Source organism: Cupressus sempervirens, chromosome 9, assembly GCF_028749045.1.
Source record: "Cupressus sempervirens isolate cs-2001-9-10 chromosome 9, ASM2874904v1, whole genome shotgun sequence".
NCBI classification, from domain to species: Eukaryota; Viridiplantae; Streptophyta; class Pinopsida; order Cupressales; family Cupressaceae; genus Cupressus; species Cupressus sempervirens.
In genome coordinates this window covers 66,248,352-66,274,149 of record NC_143126.1, presented here as the reverse complement: position 1 = coordinate 66,274,149, position 25,798 = coordinate 66,248,352, and the positions used below count along the sequence as shown (strand labels likewise).

At 36.2% G+C, this 25,798-nt stretch overlaps 1 protein-coding gene across 3 annotated transcripts in view; it reads right to left on the bottom strand.

Moving 5' to 3' along the window:
* LOC149537649 (uncharacterized) overlaps window positions 1-25,798 on the bottom strand; it is a 112,980-nt gene that overhangs the window by 69,869 nt on the left and 17,313 nt on the right. Inside the window, exon 2 of one of the 3 annotated variants that reach the window (XM_089798998.1) lies at window positions 235-305. The exons of the other annotated variants lie outside the window; for them this stretch is intronic. The gene's annotated coding sequence lies outside the window, so the exon portion shown is untranslated. The remainder of the gene's footprint in view (window positions 1-234; window positions 306-25,798) is intronic. 3 annotated transcript variants of the gene reach the window in all.

Genomic DNA, 25,798 nt, shown 5'->3' with positions numbered 1-25,798 from the left:
AGCAAAAATAAATATATATAATAATTTGAATTCACATGTTCCTAATCACATGAAGCTAAAATCATGTTGCATATTTTTATTTGAATTAATGCATGACAATTGCAAAGGGAACAAAGGATCACACCAATCTCTAATCTAATAACAGTGCTATAAAAAAATATTTTCCCTAAGAGAGGCAAAAGATTGACCTCTTTTATGCAAGCAAATTGCATTACAATTGCATTAAAGACTAACCAGAAAAACCAATCCCTTCTTAAAAAGCCACACTTGCAACTTGAATTCCAAAGAAATCCTTGAGTAGCCAACTGAATCAAATACCAATTGAAGGTTTAATAAATTTATTTTTACTTGATACTTTTTCCAGGAAATTGATGTATTCAAAACTTCTAAGGCTAATGTTGAAAGCAAAAGCAATGAAAAGATCAATGTCTTCTGAATGAGAAACAATGAGAACTGCAAAATTAAAAATATAATCACATGATTATAAACACCATGCAACCAAAGGACATAACATAGGATCATATACCACTATGATATTTATAGTTGAAATCAAAACTTTATGAGATTCTAATGTTGAATATTTGTTGTTAACTTTTTTGATGGAACAATGAAATAGAACAGTAAGTCATTAAAAAATAGTGGGCGGAATTGTATCCTGCACCAAACTTTTAAAAAAAACTAGTCTAGACAGTAAACAAAATATCAAGTTGTCCCAAAGAAGAAAACACAACCACCGCCATGGCCCCAAAAAATAAAACAGTCATTTAAACCATCAAAAGTTCAGAGCATATAACAAAAGCAACCAATTTTAACTTGTTAAAGCTATCAAACCAGCACTAGGAGAGGAGTCTTGATTATCAAGGTTACCCAAACTTCCATCAAACAGATCTTGCCATCCTCCACTAGTTCCCAATTAGTGCAAGTGGTATCGTCACCTTGCCGAGGCCTTCCAGTAGCTATAAATTTTGACAACTAGATGGAATCAAAGAACACATTACAATTTATAGGCAGGAGCCAAGAAAGGAAATTTTCCCTATTCGATTAGGAGCCCACCCACACCATTGAGAGGATGCATGGAGCAGTATGTGGCAACCATCCCCTTTAAGGGCTATTAGGCAGGGATTAGCCAAAGGACTTCTTAGCTGACAACAAAGAAAAACCTCTTCAATGGCTTCGTGAGGAACGCTAAGAGGAATTAGAGGAATTAGAGCAAACATGCCCCTACCCTAAGAAGAGGATCCAAAAAAAAGAGGTTAAGAGGGTGACCCTACCAACAATGCAAGGTGTGTTCAACCAATGATCTAAAATGGTCCAATGACATTGAGCCTCAAGGACCACTTTATTGGCCTAAACTTTATTTTAAAATGAGCACATTTGAAAGCACTAGTGACTTGGAGTAAATAACATTATTGGAATCAACAACAAAATTAATGAATGTAGTTGTTACAATCCATTTTTCCAGATAAAAATGACAAATTCAATCTATAAATACTGCCATAGCTAAATGAATTCAGCAGGAAATGTGGCACAATCATCCAACAAAACATTGAACCAAGTAAAAGGATCCGGTTAAGAGGCTGGAAATAATCATGAATCCATTGTGAAGTCATTTGCACCCAAGCATAAAATCAAAATTAATGTAAATGAGTTTCAGATTGACAATAAAATAGGCATCTTGAGTTCTTAAACCAAGATGCATCAGCTAGTTACCAATAGGAAGACAACCTAGTAAAAGAAAACTCCATGCAAATTGTGCAGTCTCGTAGTCCACAATTGCTTTCCAAAATGTTACGAATCCCTTTTCCAAATCAAAGATGAAGATAAAGAGACCATTAACAATTTCGCTTTGAACCATAGAAATATGGTAAGAGACCTTTGTATTCACATACCACTTCCAGTCCTTCTACCAAAGCTTAGTATAACACACAAAATTTATTCAAAAACTGCAATTGCACAACCTCAATTCTAATTTGGAAGCTTTCCTTGTCTGCAAGGTTCCAATAGAACTTAGATTTGGCATATAGCCAAATGAAATCAACCTCAGAATACAAATCTTAGAGATGTCTGATTTCTTCTATGGAAACCTTTACAAGGTGCATCCCAGAAATTTTGGTTGATAGCTTATTTTGAAAACAAAGGCAAGAGACCACCTTAAGGATTTCTGTTGATGGATACCCAATACGAAATCCATCCCCATTCCACATTGGCCATAACTCAAAAGCTTCTCAAGCCTTCTAAATACTTTTGGTAACAAAAATGCTAGCAGTTTTTATGGAAACAAGAAAGATCACACAGGAACGGAAACTAGGGCCATTCCAAGTCGATCTCCTGTAAAAAAAAATGGACAATACAATTTTGAAAAAGAACAGTCCAAGTTTCATTGCCATCACAAGCTATAACATTCTACTTAGCACAGAGTGCAATTCCCTATCTATTCACATCAAACAATTCTAACCCAAAGCCTCTAGGCAGACGAATATCCCAAGCAAGTCTGTGAAAACCCCACAGAATGCAATTTCCTATCTATTCACATAAAAAAGTTCTAACCCAAAGCCTCTAGGCGGACACCAAATATCCCAAGCAACTCTGTAAAAGCCTTTGTTGTATCTGAACTAACCAAAGAAAATCATGTTAAAGCTTTTCAAGCTTTTGATAAGGAGACTTACAAGGCACCCAAAAAGTATAGTAAAGGTGGGTGGCAACACATTTTGGAGCATATTTACCAGCAAATGAAAGCAGCTTAGGAATCTGGTATGTCAACTTGTTTTACACTCTATCGTTATCTTTCTACCACAAAATAAATTACCATGCCTTAAAAGAAAAAGGAGATCCTTAAAAACTACACTTGTTAGATGGGCATGCTTCCAATGAAAAGAATAAAGAAAACTTAGAAGCCAAAGCATAAGTATTTGTAAAACCATGCCTTCATCCATTGAATACTCAAACCAAAACCTACGAACAAGTCTCAAAAACACCTAAAAGCTTGCTTAATGTGACCATCATCACGCAAATTGAGGAACAAGACACAAACATTAACAAAATGGCCATTGACAAGTTGATGGGAATTACTTCTAAGATAAGAGATCCCTTTAACTTGATGATGAAAGATTTATTTAGTAAGAAGATAACCAAATCCATTGGAAACCAACACATAAAGTCGGGGTGCAAGAGGAGCATATTGGACAAATGGATCTAGAGGGATGAAATTGTTTAGATACCATTGATAATAAGATAAATAAAAGCATCTAAAAACAACATTTTAATTGACAATATAAAATTGGAGCCAAAGCTAATAGTACAAACCAAGGCTAGGAAGAAAGAGCACTCAGTTCTATCACATACAGCTATAACAATGTCTAAAATTGTTTTGGAAACCAACACATATTAGCTCTGTTTAAAACCAAATTGTTTTGGCTAGCAGCCAGCAATAGGAAATGCCAAACATGGAAAGCAAGAACCTTAGCAATAATTTTATATGTGACCCTCAACAACATGATGTTTCTCCAATTGTGAATCATATGAGATCCCTAGCTTTCAGTTTGAATTTAATAATTCAATTTTTATCATAGAACCTAATGAGCTATATTATAATGCTTAAAGATAAACTCTAAGGGGATCCATCACACCCAAAAGCCTTATCATTGGGTATGCCATGAACAAACAACAAGAGGTCTTCTTGGGAAAGGAATTCAATAATAAGACAATAGAGGATCACTTCTAGACTCTAAGCAATGGTTAGATGCTTGTTCATACTTGTATGAAAGGACCTGAGTTTTGTAAACAATCCTGAAATATTGAACAAAAGGATTCAAAAACTTAGGAAGTTAAGAAATACAATTATCTACAACTCTAATGGTTTGAATTTTTTGAGCAATGAAATTTTGCCAATTGGGCGACTCAAAATACATGAATGATGGCATCAATCTACCAAGCAATCCACCTAGTACTTTGGAGTGAGGCACAACCCTCCAAACGCATCAAGTATAAACCAATGTACACAGGTGATGAAATGACAATGTGCTCTAAAAAAAATTGCATTTCTCAATTTTAGGTTTATGAAAACCCTACTCCAGCCAACACAGGTTCAAAGTGTGATTGAAAAGCACAAAATCCATCAAGGATTCAACTAGGAGTGGTAAAGGATAAATTAAATTGCACTAAAAATATAACACAATCTAGTCACTATATGACTCTGTTATAACGACCATGCAAGTTGAACCATGTATATCAAATTAGAGATGCACTTGGGCAGCCAAGTTTAGTATGATAAAGGCCTGATTTACCGCACATGTACAACTTATTCTCCCTTTCACCAATAGCCCATCTCATTGGCAAATGGCCTTACTTGTTAATAGCATCCTTAACCACATATTGAAGTCAACATTAAAAGCACATTACGCCTTAGGCAATTCATGCACAAACCACCACAAAAGCAAAGTATTTTAATCACACTTCATGTAGTGCATATATATATATATATATATATATATATATTGTTAGAATCTGAAAAGATTAATAACCCAGAAAACTAGTGCAAAGAGTAAATATCTAAACTATGAATGCAAATGATACAAAATCAAAATAGCATCATAGAGTTAGTCTCCAAAAGAGTAATGCAAATGCTGGAAGCAGAATAGCATTAAGAGGATGCAAAAACAAGCGATGCAAATACAAGCCAGGTAGCATGCTTATATAGGCTAGGAAGAGGGAGGAGGTGTCAACACCAACCAATGAGGAGCAACCATCTATCGGACTAAAGATAGCAAAGTATCTTCCCAAGATAGCTAATGGATGCTCACATGTAGGAAGGTGACACCTCACAACCATTCACCTAATAAGACATGCTTTATTAACCTAAGCGAGATTATTAAAAAGTGTAGGAAAAACCTAGCAAAATAGGAAAAATAAAAAACTACACTAACACCCCCCCATAAGCAAAGCTTAGGTGGATGTAGAAATGGGTCCCGGCAAGTCAAGCCTGATGAGGTACCCATGTACATAAGATTTCTCAAAAGAGAGAGAAAAGAGACCCCCCCCACAAAAAAGTCAGGACTCCGAGTGAGAGGAAGAGGCCGCCCCAGAAGATGAAGCATCCCGCACCCCCAGCAAAGCTCGCAAATGAAGGAACTTGCTCTCAGTGAAGGGTTTGGTGAAGATATCAGCAACTTGCTCGGAAGTTGGACAATAGCAAAGGTCAATGACATGACCATGGATGAGCTCCCGGATGTAGTGCATGTGGACCTCTATGTGTTTGGTCCGTTGATGATGAACTGGATTTCGTGAGATCTGAATGGCACTCTGGTTGTCACAAAATATGACTGATGGCCGTCTGATCTGGATACCAAACTCAGTGAGAAGATGTTGAATCCAAATGGCCTCAGTGGCGGCATTTACAGCCCCCCGATACTCAGCCTCAATAGAAGACAAAGCAATAGCAGACTGCTTTTTGCTCGACCAACAAACAGGACCTGACCCAAGTGAGAAGCTATACCCTGAAGTAGACTTGCGATCCTCAGAATCACCTGCCCAATCTGAATCTGTGTAGCCCACCAAATCAAGCTCAATACCTGCTGCGTAGTGAATCCCACAACTATGAGAACCCTGAATGTAGTGAAGGATCCGCTTGGCTGCTTTCCAGTGTAACTCATGGGGCTCCTGCATGAATCGAGAGACCATGCCTACAGCATAGGAGATGTCAGGTCTCGTATGAGTCAGATAAATGAGACTCCCAACAAGTTGGCGGTATAAAGTGCAATCAACAAGTGGAGAAGAACATTGAGCCTCAAGTTTGACTCCAAAAAGGAAGGGAGTCGGAGCAAGCTTACAGTCAGCCATATGAAACCTCGAGAGTAAATCTAGAGCATACTTGGATTGTGTGATGGTGATCCCAGAAGGAGACTGAAGGATCTCAATCCCGAGAAAGTAATGTAACAAGCCCAAGTCAGTCATCAAAAAACTGTCTTGAAGGGCCACTTTGACAGCCTTAATGGTTGGTGAAGAACTTCCTGTGATCAGCAAGTCATCAACATACAAAGCCAAAAATAGAAGTGAGTCACCCTGTTGCAAAATGTACACATTAGGATCAGAATGGCACCGAGTGAACCCAACTGATAGAAGGAAGGAGTCCATCTTGGCATACCAAGCTCGAGGAGCCTGTTTAAGGCCATAGAGAGACTTTCGAAGACGACACACAAGTGAAGAATCCTGAAGGAAGCCCTGTGGCTGCTCCATGTAGATCTCCTCATGAAGGTCACCATGAAGAAAAGCACTCTTCACATCCATCTGATGTACTTCCCAACGATTAGCTGCAGCAATGGCTAGAACAATTCGAATGGAATTCATTCGAGCAACTGGCGCAAAAGTCTCAGAGTAGTCAATCCCAGGAACCTGGGAGAATCCTTTGGCGACCAAGCGAGCCTTGTGTTTGTCAACTGACCCATCTGCTGCAAATTTTGTCCAATAGATCCACTTACATCGAACAAGTTTTCTTCCTTTAGGAAGAGGGACAAGATCCCAAGTGTGGTTCCTCATCAAGGAACTATACTCTTCCTGCATAGCTGTATCCCACTTAGAAATACCAAAAGCCTCATGAAAGGACTGTGGATCTGAGGCAGTAGCAATGAAGACATGTGGAGCATCCTGGAATTGTGAACGAGTTCGCCTGGTGTCTGATGGATCCCCAACCCAATCACCTGCAGACTGCAAGGTCTGTCTAGCCCAAAGTGGGCAAGAAGATGGAGAATCTGGAGGGGAATCATTAACCTCTGAATGATGACTAGGAGAGGAAGGAGGTGAGTTCTCTGAATCACTTTCTGCATCAGAAGTAGAGGTAGAACACTGTTCAGGTGAATCTGACTCATCAGAAGATCTGTCATGTATTCCAAGTGACTCTAATGTCAAGGTAGAAGGAGTTGGAGAAGTGATAGAAAGTGAGCTTGAAGATCCCTCCTCAAACTGAACACTCCTCTCAATGAATAGCTCATGTGTAGTAGGGTGGAGCAACCGATAACCCTTCACACCATCAGGATAACCTACAAATATGCAAGGTCTGCTTTGCGGATCCAAGGCCTTACGTTTCTCTGTAGGAATGTGGGCCCATGCAGGGGAGCCAAAAACTCGAAAGTGCTTAACTGATGGTTTTCGACCGCACCAAGCTTCAAAAGGAGTAACTCCCTTCAAGGCTCGGTGAGGAACACGGTTTTGGATATAACAAGCACAGTTAATGGCTTCTGCCCAATACTGTGGTGCAAGAGATCTAGAGTGAATCATACAGTTTGCCATTTCCTTCAAGGATCTATTCTTCCGTTCTGCAACACCATTTTGTTGAGGATTGTATGGAACTGAATGCTGTAAATCAATCCCCTCTGAAGTGCAAAATCTTTCAAACCGATGGTTTACATACTCACCACCATTGTCTGTGCGCAAAACCTTGATGGCTTTCCCAGATTGCTTTTCTACAAAATTTTTGAAGTCTTGAAAATGATCAAATACCTCTGACTTCTATTTGAGAAAGTACACCCATGTATATCGAGAAAGGTCATCAATGAATGTGAGGACATATCGGGCCCTGCTGAAAGAAGGATGTTGAAATGGACCAGCCAAATCACTGTGAACTAACTCTAGTATCTGTGAAGCTCTCCATGCCTTACTTTTGTCAAACTTTTCCTTGGGATGCTTACCAAGAATGCAACCTTGACAAACACCTCCTGAGAATTGAACTGAAGGCAACCCTGTGACCATGCTCTGCTGGTTGAGCTGATGCAAATAGCGGAAGTTAAGATGGCCAAACCGCTCATGCCATAATTTACTCACATCATTAGAGTGAGTGAGCAAAACAGATGGAGGAGGATCAGGAACAAAGTGAGAAAACAGATAGAGCCGTGACTGATGATCTACTCTCCCAACTGCAACTACAGAATCACTATGCAACTCACGTATCTCCACTGAATCAGGAGTGAACTCAACCTGCTTGCCTGAACCTGTATGAGTGATTTGGTATATTGATAGGAGATTAGTTGATAATGAGGGTACACAAAGAACATCATGGAATGTGCCATCCCCCACATCAATAGACCCTCTCCCACACACCTCAATAGGAGTGTCATCACCCATCAAAATAGAAGGCATAGTACATGGCTCGAAGGATGCAAGTTCTTCCTTAGATGAAGCCATGTGGTGCGAAGCACCCGAATCAAGAACCCAAGTGGATGGTGAGGAAGCAACTGCAACAAGAGCTTTGCCCTTTCCTTTCCCCTTGTTGTTTTCTTTTGCCTTGTTAGACTCTTCATTAGAACTTTGTTTGATAGACTCAGGAACACTAATATTATTCTTCTCAAGAATGTATGTCAATTGATCAATTTGTTTCTTCAAACATTTATGTTCATCATGACCGGGTCTTTTACAATAGGCACATTTAACCTTTTCTTTCTTAGGCTTATCGCCCTTAGAGGATGAGGTATCAATAGTTGCTTTTGAAGCAATTGGTATCTGATCCTTCTTTTCCTCACTATTATTTTGTTTCTCATCCTTACTATTGTTGTTACTACTTTGTCCTTTTTGTTCTTTTGTGCCTTGGTTGGTTGCTAAGGCATGTGACTTAGAGGACTTAAGAGTGCCCATCTGGATTAGCTTGTCCTGTTCTCGAGTAAGATTGACAGCAAAATCATCTAGAGATGGCATGGTGAATTGAGTACCAAGTGCACCCTTAGTAGCATAGAAGGTAGAGACAAACACAGAATATTCTGAACTTAACTTAGAGAGAATAGTGAGAATCAGTTGTTCATCTTTCTTTTCAATTCCACATTGTTTTAACTGCAACCTTAGTGATTTCAATTTGGTGAAGAAATCTTGGATTGTGTTGAAATTTCCTGGACTCAAACTAATTAATTCATTTTCCAACATATGACCCCTCATTGAATCTTGTGTGCCAAATAATGTTTCTAGGTTTGTCCATACTTCATTTGGTGTATCCAAAGACTCAATGTGAAATAGCAAGTCAGGAGAAACAGACAAACACAATGTTCCATATGCCTCATCACATTTGTTAAACCACTTAGGCTTGTCTTCATCTTTAGCAGGTTCAGTTTCAAGTCCCATAGTTATCCTATTTAATCCAGCTTTTCTTAAGTGAATTATCATGCGTGATTTCCACTCAAAGTAATTGTATGGAGTTAGGATGGGCATATTTGTTTGATCCATGATGAAGGAATGCAAAGAAATGCTAAAAAAAAGAGAACCCAGCCACGACAATGCCCCCCCCTTTTTACTCAATCAAAAACCCCCCCCCCAAAGAAATATGATTTGGCACTTTATTTTAGTGCATTTACAACTACCACTAGAAAGAGATACTTAGTGGTCTTGATTTCAATGCATTACAAACCCTCATGAAGAACATATGCTAAAAGTGAAACTTGGGCACAATAATCAAGGAAACAAATAGCACCACTGCGATCTACTCGAAAAATCATGCACTTTCAAAAAAAGAATCGCCTCGATACGAGGTCGTATGAGAAAGTTATGATCCTCTGAAGTTTCCAAAACGAGAACTGTGCACAGTCACGGCTGAGAATCTGCAATTTCTGAAGAATTCATGCATGAAAATCAAAAAATAACTCCACTAGTGGATAGAGCACAAAAAAATAGCCAAGTTCATAACAAGAATCATCAAAATCGGAGTCCGTATGAGCAAGAACGAGACATTTGAAAACTGCATTTAAATCTGTGGTTGCCAATGGAGAGGGGTATGGCTGTAGCTTTGCATGCTCGATTCTGAAAAATATACAGCTTGCATGCAAAATCTAAAAGATACCCAGATGGTTTTTCGGGGCTGCGAACAAAACCCAAAAAGCGTTTTTCTTGCTGATGAACAGAAGATGTTGTTGTAGTGTAAATCAGACGCCTTTAACAGTAAAAAACGGCTCCAAAAATCAGAAAACGACCCCAACAACCAAAATTTGACATGCAAATGCTGGATTAGCTTTTTAAGTCCATCAATGGCATGCTGGAACCTGCAAAACTGATTGAAAACTCCAAATATGCAAGTTGGTTGTCAGATTTGAGATTGAAACCCCAGAGAAAAACTGTTTTTGTCAAAACTTTTCTGATTCTCAGGATCATCCAAAGATGCAAGAGAAGAGCATACTTCGTTTTTCAAAAAACTACAATAAAGTTTATTTGCCCCCCCCGAATCTCTCAAATAAGGAAACTAAAATCTACTCTTGCACATAGAAAAGCTCTGATACCATGTTAGAATCTGAAAAGATTAATAACCCAGAAAACTAGTGCAAAGAGTAAATATCTAAACTATGAATGCAAATGATACAAAATCAAAATAGCATCATAGAGTTAGTCTCCAAAAGAGTAATGCAAATGTTGGAAGCAGAATAGCATTAAGAGGATGCAAAAACAAGCGATGCAAATACAAGCCAGGTAGCATGCTTATATAGGCTAGGAAGAGGGAGGAGGTGTCAACACCAACCAATGAGGAGCAACCATCTATCGGACTAAAGATAGCAAAGTATCTTCCCAAGATAGCTAATGGATGCTCACATGTAGGAAGGTGACACCTCACAACCATTCACCTAATAAGACATGCTTTATTAACCTAAGCGAGATTATTAAAAAGTGTAGGAAAAACCTAGCAAAATAGGAAAAATAAAAAACTACACTAACATATATATATATATAACAATGCTAAAGGCTTTATTATCAATGCCGAAAATAACCACATAGGCCTATAACATTGTGGCAATGCCACTTCGTCATGACACCTCCCCATCCTTGCTCATGATTACAATTCAAATAAAGGTTATATGGCCAAACAAAAGCGGATGCAACTAATACACAAAATCAACCACCTTGATCTCCTCAAGACAAAGATTGTCATTCAAGAAAATAATTGCCAAATTTCACACACAATGTATTTGAGTTTTAGGTCCATCAAACCCTTGGCATTTTGTTGGATGTTCATGAAGAACAAGGATATAAGGACATATGCTCACAATCCAACCATGTAATGCAAAAGAGTTGTTGGTTAGTTATGTGAAGGAAATGCTCCAAATTGCACGTCACTTTTTTGAGACAAATTTTCCTCCTTCGGCCTCTTTGAGGAGGGTTGTCTGAACAACTCATACCCTCTAGTGGAGAAAATGTTTGAACCTTCAAGTCTATAGTGGAAAACCATTGCAAAGAGAGGATTTCCTAAGTAGTAAGGCTTTGGTAACAATAATTGGTAGGTCTATCTATGTGACCACTTGCTTGTTCTTATCTCTAGCTTTAGGGTAAGAATATGTTGTTGGTTCCAACACCATCAGATTTAGAGACTTTGTTGGGCCTCATTATGACCACCTTTATAGCTACCAAGATTGGTGTAGCCATCCTCATTCTTAATAATTTTACCTATTAATTAGGAGGTATTTTTAGGGTTGCAAGTAATCAACAAACACTCTAATTTTATTTTTAAAGGAGTGGGAACCAATACGAGCATTTAATAGATTGAAATATAAAATTAGTTGCAAATGTTGCATACAAACAATTTGTCTATCAATAGTTTTCCTTCAAATCGTAGAAATTCTATTTCAACACAAACCCTGCATTGCAGTCAAGCTAAATAAAAATTGTCCATTTCAATATCATCCACCCTCAAGGAATAGGCAATATTGTTCAAAAAGGTCAAAAAGGCAAAGGCAAACCAAGCAATTCGACCCACATAGACAGGCACCTTTTGAATGTGACAGTTAGACACAACAAACTCCTTAGTCTAAGGAGAGAAAACTAAAGCATGTTGGGAAATAACAAAGGCCATGTTGAAGGATTGTTCCTACAAGGTTTTAACAATTAACTTCCATAAAGTAAAAAGTGTAAATCCTTTGATTAGATTCTAGGTAGTATCCAATTGAGCCCCATGAGGGACCTAATTGATTCCAACCAGATTCATCAAAAGATTTCAAATAGAATACATCCTAGAAATAACTGAGTAAAGTGCCCTTAAAACTTCATTATTTGGAACTAAAAGAGTAATATCCAAAGAGTTTCTAAAGTCCATACTCCATGATATACCTTTGGGGAAACTTGCAAGGTTTTGGTTTCTTCACAAACAACTCCATGAGTTACTCCAGTTCCAACTACTCCAACATTCACAACCAGAAGTGAAGGCTTGGGCACTATTAAAATGAAAGCTAGATGGAAAAAGGGAAAGAAACCCTAATCTTACACAATAAATGAAGGCAAGCTGTAAATATCCCATTATTATAATGGAAAGTGGTGCAAAAAGAGAAAATGTACGCTAAATCAGCCTCTCTTACTCTTTCTCTGTCTAAAGATTCTCTATATATTGAACTTTTTTATTAAGGGTAGATAAACCCATTCTCCAAGGGTTCAAAACTAAAGACAAAGAAATCTTGCTTTTGTGCATTACAATTATGGAATTTAATTTCAGTTAAAAAGCGATTCTTGGTATTTTAACTTTGGAAAAAGGAGATTGTTGTGATTTTTTTACAAGCATACTTAGCAACTGCCATAAAAATTAAATATGACAATGCAAACCTTCACTTAATTCAAATGAAAGATTGTTAGTTTAATTCACATCACCAGGCCAAATTTATTTTTCCATTAGAATCAGCATTCAGTATTTGATAGCACCCACAGTCAATACGTTAGAATGCAAACAAGACTCGTGTGTAACACTCTGTATAAATGATTATCAAAGTGAACATATTAAGCTTGAATATTCTGAATATAGGAAAATGATTAAAGGGCATATTATCATGGATAAATAGAAATCAGCTGGCTGTTCTTTCAGCTAGAAGATTAAAATAAGACACATTAGTCAATGCAGCATGTAAAGATATTTTATGAAGAGATTTTCGAAGATGTGCAAACGAGAAAAATGAAGGCCACAACCTGCAACGAGGGCAATTAAGGTGCTTATATAGTTAACATATCCCTTTTATCAATCAAGGCGGAGATGCACCAAGCTCATCAACAACATCTGGAACAACATTTATGGGAAATCCTTACAATGGACTAGTTAAAAGTTCAGAATCATGTTTAAAGTCATCACCATCACCATGAACACTGAGATGGGCATTACAGTGTACATGATTTTATTGTTCATCTGTAGATCATTTCATATTACGTGTTACAATTATGTGTTAGACCCTGTGGATATTTAACATTTGATACAATGTAATTAAATATGAAGTTTAAATTTTTAATTACAAAGTTCTAGAGTAGTAAGATATTCTAAATTTAGAATGTGGAAGAGACTTGAAAAATGCAATTGAATGGCTCCACTTAATACAAATTTTCATGCAGTGATTAGCAACTAAGTATTTTTGTTCCAGCCACAAACTAAACAAATGAAGACTACACTTTTTTGCATGAAAAATAGAATCCCTCTGTTTGTCTTCTGAAATTTGTGAGAAAAGCACAGCAAGTGTTATTTCTCATAAGAAATTTGATGTCAGCATCTCATCTCTTCATTGTTTATGAGGCTAGTTATTTAATGACGGTATTGCTTTAGTGTGTTGTTTTCTTTGTATCTATGAAACAAAAATAACATGTGATGAACATTAGTTAGTTTGTATAGCTGAAACACTTGTTGTGTACACGTGTTTCTTTTAAAGCATAGAAGGGTAAGTGAAATGAATTTATTTCTGTATTTTCCTTTTTATCCTGCAATCATGGAGAAAAGTGGTACATCTAACTGTTCACATATAAATTATGCAACTTTCCTGTATTGTGTGTGGCCTTCTTTTTCTTGGAACTTGATGAAAAAACTGTCTGCATGTATTTCTTGCACAATTGAATGAGGCAGAATTGCAGTGGTGAATTGTTCATTCATACCTGAAGATTGTATAGTTTTGGAGTTATTTGCTGAATTGTTTATTAATTATTTTCTTGGGGGGTATGTTTGATATTTCAAGTTTATTCCATTAATTTTTGGGAAGATTCAGAGTATGTGCCACATATCTGCCTGTAATCAGTTTATCCGTTCATCCATCTCTCCCTTTATCTCCCTGTTCTGTATGTCTGTCGATATGTCTCTTAGTATAGCTATCCAAATATCTGTATGACTGTAAACAAGGTACAAAAATTATCATTTTTACTTTTTGAACTTGCAAGAAAAGGGAGTACATTTTGTTGTTCACATTTGGTATATGGTAATTTTATGTGATTCTTCTACCTTGAAATAAATATATCTGCATGCATTTCTTGGATCAATAAGAGCAGAATTGACGTGGTTTATATCTAGTCCATTCAAATCTAATGATTATATTGGTTTTGAGCCTGTTGATGAATTGTTTATGAATTCGTTCCTTGAGGGTTTTAATGGATTTTTATATTCATTTCAGTATGTGATAGGGAAGATTGAGAGTATGTGATGTGTATCTATCTGTCTGTCAATCCATTTATCTGTGCATCTATCCATCTATCTTTCTATGTATTATTCTCCCCCTGTCTGTTCATCTATCTTTCTGTGACTATCCATGTATCTCTATATATGTTAAAAAAGGTGAGAATTTCATTGTGTTTACCCTACAATCTTGAAACTATGGAGGAAAGAGAGTAAAGTTCACTGTTCACATTGAGTTGATGGCATTTTCATGTGACGTGTGACCTTATTCTTGTACCTCAAAAAAAACATGTTCCCATGTATTTCTTGGATCTTTGAATGAAGTGCAATTGCAGTGGTTTCTATCAATAGATAGATATTGTGTCATTTTTGTGTTCATTAGCTAGATTTTGACAAATTATTTCTCAAGGTGTCTATAGTATTTTTATTCCATTTGATATGTGATAAGGAAGTTAAAGAGTGAGTGCTATTTATCTCTTTCCATCAGTCTGTTCTCATCTGTTCATCTATCTAATTATTTTAATATACATTTATCTCTGTCTGTCTGTCTCTCTATATGCCTATCCACATATCTGTATGTCTTTTAATTTGTGTTCCTGCCTGACTACATATATATGAATGAATGTATTTCCATGTTTATAAAAAATGTCTGCATTTGTGTATGCATGCATACAGATACCAATAATCAGGAAGTGCTATGCAAGGTACACCTATTTTTAAAGTAGACAATCATCCCCGATGGTGTATCGGTTTGCTAAAGAAACAACATGAAATACAAGAATCATATACCAGCATTGAAGAGACATGAAGGGAGATTGAAGCCAACAATAAAGCATCATAATGGAGCACATTTGGTTCCAGAATTTCTTTCTTTCTTTCATAAGATTGTGCACTGAGAATCTTTCATAAGTTGCTTATTTATTTACTACATTTTTATCTGAGTAAGCTAATTACCTGCTAATTTGAATATTTCTAAACTTGTAAACTTAATCAAATTTGTGTGATCACTTATATAACCAAGGCAGTCACAATGCTGCCAGATTATTTTCCTGGCCTACAGGCAGTACCAATCAGTTTTCAATTTCTAGCAGCATTAAGAATGCCAAAAATTTCAATATATAAAATGTAGCTGCAGTTGTAGCTCGTCAGATATCCAAAAGAATTTTATCTAAGTTCCTTTAATTTGGGTTTCCATTTCACTTTATAGCCATGTTATATAGTTGAAGTTCCATTACTGTGTCCTAGTTCTAGCAGGTATCATAATAAGAGACAAACATTTACTAGCAGAGTATTTCAGGAAGCACTAATGGGAAAGATCCTGATTGGTGTATTTATTTTTTCTGTAAGGTAATGACCACGAATAATAATAAAAACACATGGAGAAAGGGGATCAAAGGCTTTTATAAAAGACATAGTTTTGAATTTTTCTTCCCATTATTTTAAAACTTCTCTCTTTCCCAATGGAATGTTAACTTAGGCAGTTACTGAGGTGCTTAAGGTAGTTCACCAAATAACCAGCCACTACAAAAACACCTCAACTGTTTTTAAACTTCTAGCCTTATGTTCACTGTCTGGAGAGGGATTTCAGATAAAAGGTAACTTGTCATCTCCCACTACCATCCTCTATTTATCCACAACTGGAATTATGCTATTGTTGAGCCTCCAATAATATAAGACCACCATAGACCTTGCCACCTTTCTCACCCATTTCCCAAGGAGATAGGCTTCAGTCTTGAAGTGACTAGGGGGCATGTAGAGGGATCTGTGAGGTACAGCTCAAAAACACTTGGAAAAAATAACTCAATTCAACTATTTAATCATCTTGATTCAATCCATTTCTAATTATACGTTACATTTGAGAGTAGGTTTGAGAAATAATATCCATGTTTCAGTTATTCATGCATACTTTGTTTAACTCCGACCTCAGCCTTGATGTAAGTTGTTATAAACAGACCTCTGTATTATAAAAAACATCTCACTTACAATCAGCAATTTTTATCAATCACATGGATCATCACTTTTGTGACTAAAAATTTTTGTTTTTCCTACAAACTAAATAAAGCTTTGCAGTCACATTACTTGTTTTCAATTAAAATTGGAATATTTCAGTAATTGGCTACCAATAAGATATATTGTTTGAATTATAAGATTTTAACCATGGATGAACAATAAGAAATCGCCCTGTAAAGGAAACTCACTAAACAGCTCACATACCAACCAAAAAAACCCTCTTAGAAGTTGCAAGAGCTCTACACCTTTGAAAGCCACATACTAGGAACAGTCAGAATAGCAATAAACGCAGACGTCAAACACTTGCTTTGTCATTTGCAATTAATACTATCTTGTACTGTTATCAACACTTATCAGGTCACCATCTAACTTAGGCTGTTAACGCACTAACCTTTTTGGTAAATTGGTTATTAGATTGACAAACCATAAAAAAACACCACCTACTCTACATTGGGTAGTTTTGTTTGCAATACAGATATAACAAACGTACTCAGTTGCACATGTTCCAAACATTCCTAAATTGTCAAAGCTCACTTACCTAATTTGATGCAAAATGGCCTTCAATGAAAGCACCTGCATAAAGAATTTGAGCTGTGGTCCTTGGTTATGAACTTATGAGAGCTAATTCTCATAAAATTTAACTACATCAGACTATGATTGCCTCTAGCCGATCAGTAGATCTGATTTACAACAAAATGGTAAAAACCCAGACGTGCACAATCAGGACAATGTGTATGGTAAACAGAATGAAGTTTCACTTGGGCATATCATTTGGCACTGTGACTTAAAACAACTTTATCTTTATATATTTTTACTTTTGCTTGACACTTTTCATTTATTTTCTGTTTTTATTCAATGCCTTCTAATTTACCTACTCATATATTGCCATCTTTTCATCAAAATTGGCTTTGCATGTCTGACTTGAACATTAGCAAATTATCTGCTACCTGGACTCGTATTTTTTTCTTGTTTGCTAACAATTTTGATTATTTACATTCGTACAATATTTTAAATTATGTTCCCTTCATATATGAAATTCCCACTGTTGATTGGCTACTTTCACAAGGCAGTGGATTTTTTCATATTATAATTTGTTTGTTTATATTTGCAATACCAATAGAGTTATTATCCAAGTAGTAAATAAAGCTAGACCTAACTCATGGATCATAATATACTTGAACTCTTGGTCTTCGATGTTCATTATGTATTTTATCATTTTGATAAAAATTGTGAAGCTCCTCAATACTACAAGCTCTAAAAGTAATAGGAGGTAGCATGATAAAGAAAGTTGCAAGGAAAAATAACTAATATTTATCCCCTATCATTAGCCTTACATATAAAACATATATTTAAGGACTCCAAAATGTGGGAAAACGTGTTGAAGCAAGAATTGCCAAATCCAAGATCCAAGACAGCACCAAGAAAAAAAACTAAAATGTGACTGAAAGTAAATAAATAAAAAATGCGACTTCCAAGTTGACTGCACAAACACACCATTGATATAGAAGGAATCAGCTCTTCATTATACCATAAAGAATAAACCCACGAGCACGACTCTAAGCATTTAAAGCATTATCCTCGTACTCTATATATATAAACTATTAATTATAATACAATCATGTGCTCATAAAGTCTGTTTTCCATTTGAGTGTCTCTCAGCAGAGTGTTGTACATTAAATTAGAAAACAATGAAACAAAATTAGTAATCCAATATAAGACAAGTGTTCTTTGGCTTTAAGTAAGTCACATTAACTTTAGTAACATTAAATATTGCTCAAATTCCTTTTACCTAATGTGATAAGGATAGAAGTAGCAGACAATTGCCCCTACTATCAATGCATATTTTGTCCTTCTATAAAATAGAACTCTGAATTGTGCTACAAAGAAAAAATAATACCATGGCCTGTGGAGATGTCTGTTACAAGATTCAAGAAGAGTTGGCAGATTAACGGATTTCCGGATGATTGATTGATAAACAAAGGAACAAATGTGTTCCTTATAAAGAATTACAAGGACGTTGTTTCTAAAAGAAACAACGTAGACTGAAGACGGAATTAGAAACAAAACTAGAGACTGGATAGGAAACATTCCTATCTGGACTGAAGAAAAAAGAAACGGGATAGGAAACATTCCTATCTAGACTGAAAGACGGACTATAGACAAGTAGTTGACTATTATAGAAAGTATAAGATATTATCTTAATACCCTCCCTTAATGGTCAATGTACGGATGTCGGAACATTCTGTGATAATTGAGACCCTCCCTGGATCTACAGAATGTTGAAACCAAGAAGCTTTGCCAGAAGAGTGCTATGACTCAAAATAGGTTGCATTTACAAAACTTCGTTTTTGTGGAAAAAACGGTAAAACCCAGAATCTCACACAACCTTGCATATTACAGACAACTTGAAATGATTTTTGAGGAGAAAATCAACAAACCCATTAAAAACAGAAACAAATTCAGAAGGCGAAAAATGCAGCTTCGCCTTGATCAGGACCCGGAGAAGTCGGACGCTGCGTAACACCCAGAACAAGTTGATCGGTGTTTCGATATTCGAAGATTGCGGTGATGCGCTGCTTCCAGGTTCCATAATTGCGACCATTGAATTTGGAATTATGTTCGAGCAGAATATTTGTCAGAGATGCCATGGCACGTTTTTCAATGAAAAACTGTGAAAATCTGTTAAGGCACATTTTTCGAAGCAAAAATACGAAAGACCCAGAAGAATCAGAGAATGACCCAGAAGAGAGCTTGAAAAACCCAAAAGGAATCTGCTGTCGTTTTTTGGATCCGCTGGCTCGAAAATCGAGGCACCCAAAAAAACGGACGACAACCCAGTTGAGCTCTCGAAAAACCCACCAAGAATCTGCAAACAAAATATTTTTTTGACCCCAAAAATTAGGGTTTCGAAAAAAAACGGCCCTGGCTGAAAAAAGCTTGAAAAAACTTCAGATTTCTTGATAAAAATGGCGGATTTTTTTCAAGGATCGATGTGCATGGACAAATGGGGCTAGAGTGTGCTGAACAAACACCAAAAAACGGCATGAGTTTGGAGAGCCGAATGCAGAAAAATCTTCCCACGATTTTCAGAAAAGAGACCTAGCTGGATTTCGAAAAATTTGAGCAAATAATTTCGAATGAAATTATAAATTTTTCAAAAAGTTCAAGAACTAGGCTCTGATACCATGTTACAAGATTCAAGAAGAGTTGGCAGATTAACGGATTTCCGGATGATTGATTGATAAACAGAGGAACAAATGTGTTCCTTGTAAAGAATTACAAGGACGTTGTTTCTAAAAGAAACAACGAAGACTGAAGACGGAATTAGAAACAAAACTAGAGACAAGATAGGAAACATTCCTATCTGGACTGAAAAAAAAAGAAACGGGATAGGAAACATTCCTATCTAGACTGAAAGACGGACTATAGACAAGTAGTTGACTATTATAGAAAGTATAAGATATTATCTTAATAATGTCTACTAACATGGATATGGTAAAGATGTCTTACTAATACCTGACATACATATCTGTTAAATTCCAAGAGGTTTCAACATCAAGGCACCTATCTTACAAGTGTGGGAAATTGAGTTTTTCCTAATTGGATGTAAATTAAACATAGTGTTGAGACTCAACAAGGACTCATCTATCCAAGTCCAAGTCAAGCATCTGACTCTGTAGCGTCAGCTTGCAGACTCCCAAAAATCATAAGTTGTGTCTTTCGGCCTAAGTTGAGTCTGTGGGTCAAGGTTTACAGCCTTGGCTTGCATGCTTTACTGAGTCAAATCTTCCAAAAGTTGTCAATCAAATATATCAAGCTCAAGTGATTCTGGAAATTAAAAACTTGAAATTTTCAAAAAAAGAGTTCAAGTACACCTCTATGGAAAAACCCATCTCGGGTATGCTACAAAAAGGTGTTACATTCTTTTGGAGCCCATGTATCATACACTTCCTTAACTAAGTAATGCAAATGACTGGCATAGAATGGGTGAAAACTATTACACCGATAGGGGGTGCGGGAATTCAAATATCTGTGACAAACCATCATGTATAACAAGGAATCTTCTGATCTTTCTTATTCTGTATTGCTAAAATTTATTAATATTATTTTCTATTAGCTTATGCGAAAATTGCTTACATTATGATGTGTTACTACTTTATGTTTTGGCAGTTTGCACCATCTTAGGTTGTTAAGACCCAATTCACATAACAAAATTGCTTTGACATATTGTGTAAAGGTGCAAAGGGCATTGGGTGCCACGGGCATTGGTCCCCAATGAAATATTTGGAAGTAGTCCAATTCAAAGAGGCACCAGAAAGTCAAGTCATGGATCTTAGATGTGATTGGTCCGCTTGTGTGGTTCATGTCCTAAGTCACCTCGCCTTTCATGAGAATGATCAAGTTTGATGATACAATTGGCCATATTTTGGGAGATAATCTATGATAGAATTGAATTTGAGATAGAAAAAATGAAGGTACTAATAGCGCAAGCAGAGAATGACCCATAAGAAATGTTTTTTCTGAAATGATAAAAATAATTCATGGCCGATTAAACAAGGGAACACACCCTTCAATCACATTGCACGTGCATTATCCCTCAGATATCACAGCACAAAAATAATTTCTTTGCTAGGAAGAACCACACCATATGGAGATATTGAAGTCCCTAATGGGAAGAAAATAGCATTTCAAAGAATACTCTCAAATCCAAAAGTAGTGGATAATGCTACAAAAATGTTTGAAAAATTTGTCTCGAGATGAGATCATAATACTTCTGTTCTTTGAGGCCAACAAAAAGATGTTTATGCATTGTGCTACCTCCGCAAGCAAGATTATTTGTTCTTCCAACCTCTTGTAATCAAAATTCTATCCCAAACAAGCATTTTTTATACTTTTAACATTATTTTTCATTTTCTATTTTTAAATTTGAATTGATTTCTCTCCCATTTAAACAAGTTGAAGTTCTTATTTACCTGAACGAGAATAGAGTACATACCCCTTTAACCACTCAGTTAAGTGTAGCTATTTGGCTGTAACCAAAAAGAAAACGATTTGGTTAGCATCTATTCCAACTTGCATCTATTATACCTAACGAATTTGACAACATGGGGCAACACAGGATTGGAATATAACCCTAAGTGTGCCAACTTGGATGCATCTATTATAGAGCTTGTCAAAATCAATGTAGATGATGACAAGGCTTTTATAAATGGGATCTTGAACCAAATGATGACTTCAATCTAGAGGCTTACAATGAGGATTGAAGGCCCAGCTACAAATAATGAGTTCTATGATTTTCAAATTTAATTGTAATGATTTTAAATTTAACCTAGACTCTATCTTCTTGGACATATCTATTATATAACGTTTTATTGTAAGTTTGAACTATAACTAATGAGTAATGTTATCCTTATCACTACCATTGATCAATGATGAAGTATCATGCTATCAAAGATCAAATACTAAAACTTGTTTTTTCCCAAAACATATAAAATTCTTTAAACACTAGAAATTTTCATTAAACCACTTATCTTTGATAAATATATGCCCTTTGTGCTAGCTAGATTCTTCCTATACCATTTTGCATGCATTCTCGAAAATAATACCAGTAATCTTCCAAAATGCAAAAAATGGCAAAACAATGAGTTTTGTGAACTAGGTCCCTTTTTTGTTAGTGAAACACAAAGACTTGCTCCCCCTAGGGCCCCATGTTTCTAAGTTAGGGGCATCTCCATGACATAGAAATGGGGACGAGATGTCTCACCACCAACACTAAGGCATTTGAAGACGACAGAGACGGCCAAGCATCTCCAAGGCATCTCAAGGATGCCCAAGTCTCCATTGGGCGTCTCAAAGACTTCTCGAAGTATCCCATCCCCAAACCTCTCAAAAGTGTATTTTTTCTAAATCAGTATTTAGATGCATATATATTTGACTGATTGAAGGACATTTTCAGATCATTTGCAAACCTAATACAGACAGTTTGTGAGGGTTTGTCGGTGTTGGTGTTTCCATGTTTATTGCTATCGTGATATTTATCCAACAATTCATTATCCAATTCCATTTGCATAAATGGTTAATTTCAATTTATAAGGGTTTCATATAAACAATGGTGAATGACAATATCACCAATAATAAGCAATCATATTTGACGCATACACTTCATATCTTAGTTTATTAATTTGCCAAATATTCATTTGAAATGTAATTCTTATACATCTAGTTTTTTAATTATTATATGTATCTCAGCACCGTCCCACCCAACCCCCACCCCCATTGTCCCCAAACTTAGGCCCTCTATTCCTACGTCCCCAAAACCCGAACTCTTGTTCAAAACTCGGTGGAACACTGGCTTTTGTAAAACAACTCTTGTTAGGATTAAGGTATCATCTACCTTGTAAATCCTATGGCATGGTTCCAACATCCTTGAAAAGTGTCCTAAGGCACTTAGGGTGCATCGGAAAAACAGTTTGAAATATTTAATTCTCACCGTTGTTGGTAACACTTACAAGGAGTGATGGTTTTGATTGGAAGCAATAAAATTGGATTAGGAACATAGTTATTCAATACTGTTTTCCCCACTTGCGGATGTCTACAATTAGAATTCAATGACTTGGGACGAAGACAGAGTGACCCTTGGTCATCTTCAAGCACAAAAACATGGATGAGGCAATAGATGTCTCCTAGTATCCATCATTTCTTGCATTTAATGTAATGTTTATCTTCCAAGAAGGGGTACCCAAGTTGGATAGAAAGTATTGGAGCCAAAATCGGTGTTGCTACGAGTTTCATACAGGCACTCCAAGGCTTGTGGTCGTGAGGAATAAAGAGACTTCTTGTACATCTTTATTGATGGTTTCAAAGCTCTTGCCATTCTATAAATCCAACATTTTACATCTAGAAATATGAGTAATAGTTGAATGTAGATATCTCTTAAAAAACAAAGGACAAGTGGGAGGCATACGGAGGTTGTTTACATGTACATATGTACTACTATAGTGGAGGCAAAGAGGCGAATGAAAGTGATTGTATTGTAAGGACATTTATTGTTGCTAATACAGTTTGACCTCTCTTCTTGGTGGAGTTTTCTCTCACAAGAATTTCTCCACATAATTCTTATGCTATGTGTTGATTTCATGTCGTTGATTTATGCTTTGTTGTTGCTATTTTATACTAATATTAAACATTATGTATGTGTTATTATAAGTTCACACAAGATAGGTTTACTAAGCATGATATGTGAGCTGATTCTACGCAGATTTATTGTTGATAATGCAGTTTGGCCTCTCTTCTTGGTGGGGTTTTCTCTCACAAGAGTTTCTCCACATAAATCTTATGTTATGTGTTGATTTCATGTCGTCGATTGATACCTTGGTATTGCTATTTTATACTGATGTTAATCATTATGTATTTGTTGTTATAAATTCACATAAGATAGGTTTAGTAAACGTGATATGCGAGCTGATTTTTTGCATCATTAAGAAGGGTATCATGGTATTCCACACAAAGGCAACTAAATTTTCAGATTTGCACGAGTCTAAGATTGTCATGTTTGTAGATATCCAAGCCTTGTATCTCACCCTTTGACTAGTTAATTGGTTAGAGATTGATATTCCCAATCTTTAGTATTAAACTTGATTATTTCCTAACATTTGGTATCAAAGTTGAAGGAAACTATTTCTTGATATTACTTTTTTCGGTTCCTAAGCTTGACATGATTGTGGGAATCCATTAAAAGAAATGAAAGGTTGGCGAAAGGCTTTTGGGGCATGTTCTGCAGATTTGTGAGATTAGAAGCCATGGGATATTATCAATATGATCTAGATTGGACAATTGAAGCTCGACCTTGTTGATCTACATGGAGTTGGCTATAGTTTAGTTACTTGGAAATCTTGTTGATGATGTGTGGTGTCATGTTGATGGTTTCCCTTTTCTTTCATTTCTATCAGTCAAAATTTAGCTGTATAGAAGAAAAGCGGTGCAAGAAAGCTTTGACACCACCAATACTGTCAATTGCGCTATTCATCTATCAAATATGAGCTAGATGTTGATAAAACTGGAGCTGCATTGCTGCAACTTCCTGAAGGAAATTGCTTCTAATAACAATTGGACCAGTTTTTCTAGATGCACACTGCCTACTTGAAACTCTTATGCCTCATCTAAATTGTAGTTGTGAATGTGACACTAAAACCCAAGCTAAGAAATCAAATATCCATTTCCAAAATTCATTTTTGTATTCCCTTAGGGCCCGTTTGGCGAGCGGAATAGGAATATGTATTCTAAAATACATATTCTAAAAATTTTGAATTCCTTGTTTGGATGCACCAAAACGGAATTGGAATATGAAGTAAAATAGGAATACGTATTCCAATTTTGGCCCAAAAAAAGGGTTTTGCAATTCCACCCAAATAGGTGTTATTGGAATACGTATTCCTATTCCACTTTTTTTTATTTTAGAAAACATAAATTTTGGGGTTCACGAATTCCCATCAAATATTGGCTGAACCAGATGGAGAACAAGAATACGTAGCCCCATTTTCTATTCCAGAATACGTATTCCTATTCTGCTCGCCAAACGGGCCCTTAGGTCAGTTATAACTCGCAAAGAATTGCTAAAAAGTCTATATGCCACAAGCTAACATTAGAAAGGTGAATTCTCAAGACCAACTTTAATTCATTCTTCTCCCTATTTATGTTCATGAAACTTACTAATAAGCTAGTGGATGTTACATTAGTTAACTAATTTAGATGTTTACAAAGTCACATAGCCCTCTCAGCTTAACTCCTGATAGTTCTTTCTTTTAAACATACTATATAAAAATTGCTTTCTCGGTCAATGATGACTCCCTTTTATTCCACTACATTGAACTTAGCAGCGCTTCCTATCTTTTCATATTTATCACGATCACCAGCATTACAGAATACAACACGCAATCTTGTCAAATCCTTCACAAGATTCTAATGTGCCTTTAACATATAATCCTACAGATTCATTTTATTTCTAAAATAAGTAGTATTTCTTCTGCATGTCCAATCTCTCAAACAAAACTCTGCAAACTACATGCTCCAATCTTGTCTTTGAGAACAATTGAGCCTTATATATATTACTTCCTAAGATAAACTGAAATTAAGATCAATCTATGTCCAAACCCATTGATTATCACACATTGTAAGTTTATAAAATCTTTCGACCCTGATAGTTGCATTCTTCAGCTAAAACAGAATCACAAATATGTGCACTTTTACAATAGTCATGTTCAAGTCTATTCAACCAAATGTTGTGATCCTACATATAATATTTCTACTCTAAATTGTTGCAATCTTCATTTATCTCAGATCCATAGGTACAGGTAACTCTTCAATATCATGTCCTAGCCTATTCAGCCAAAGTTGTGGTCCTTCCTATTTATATGCGGCCCCTTCAACCAAAGC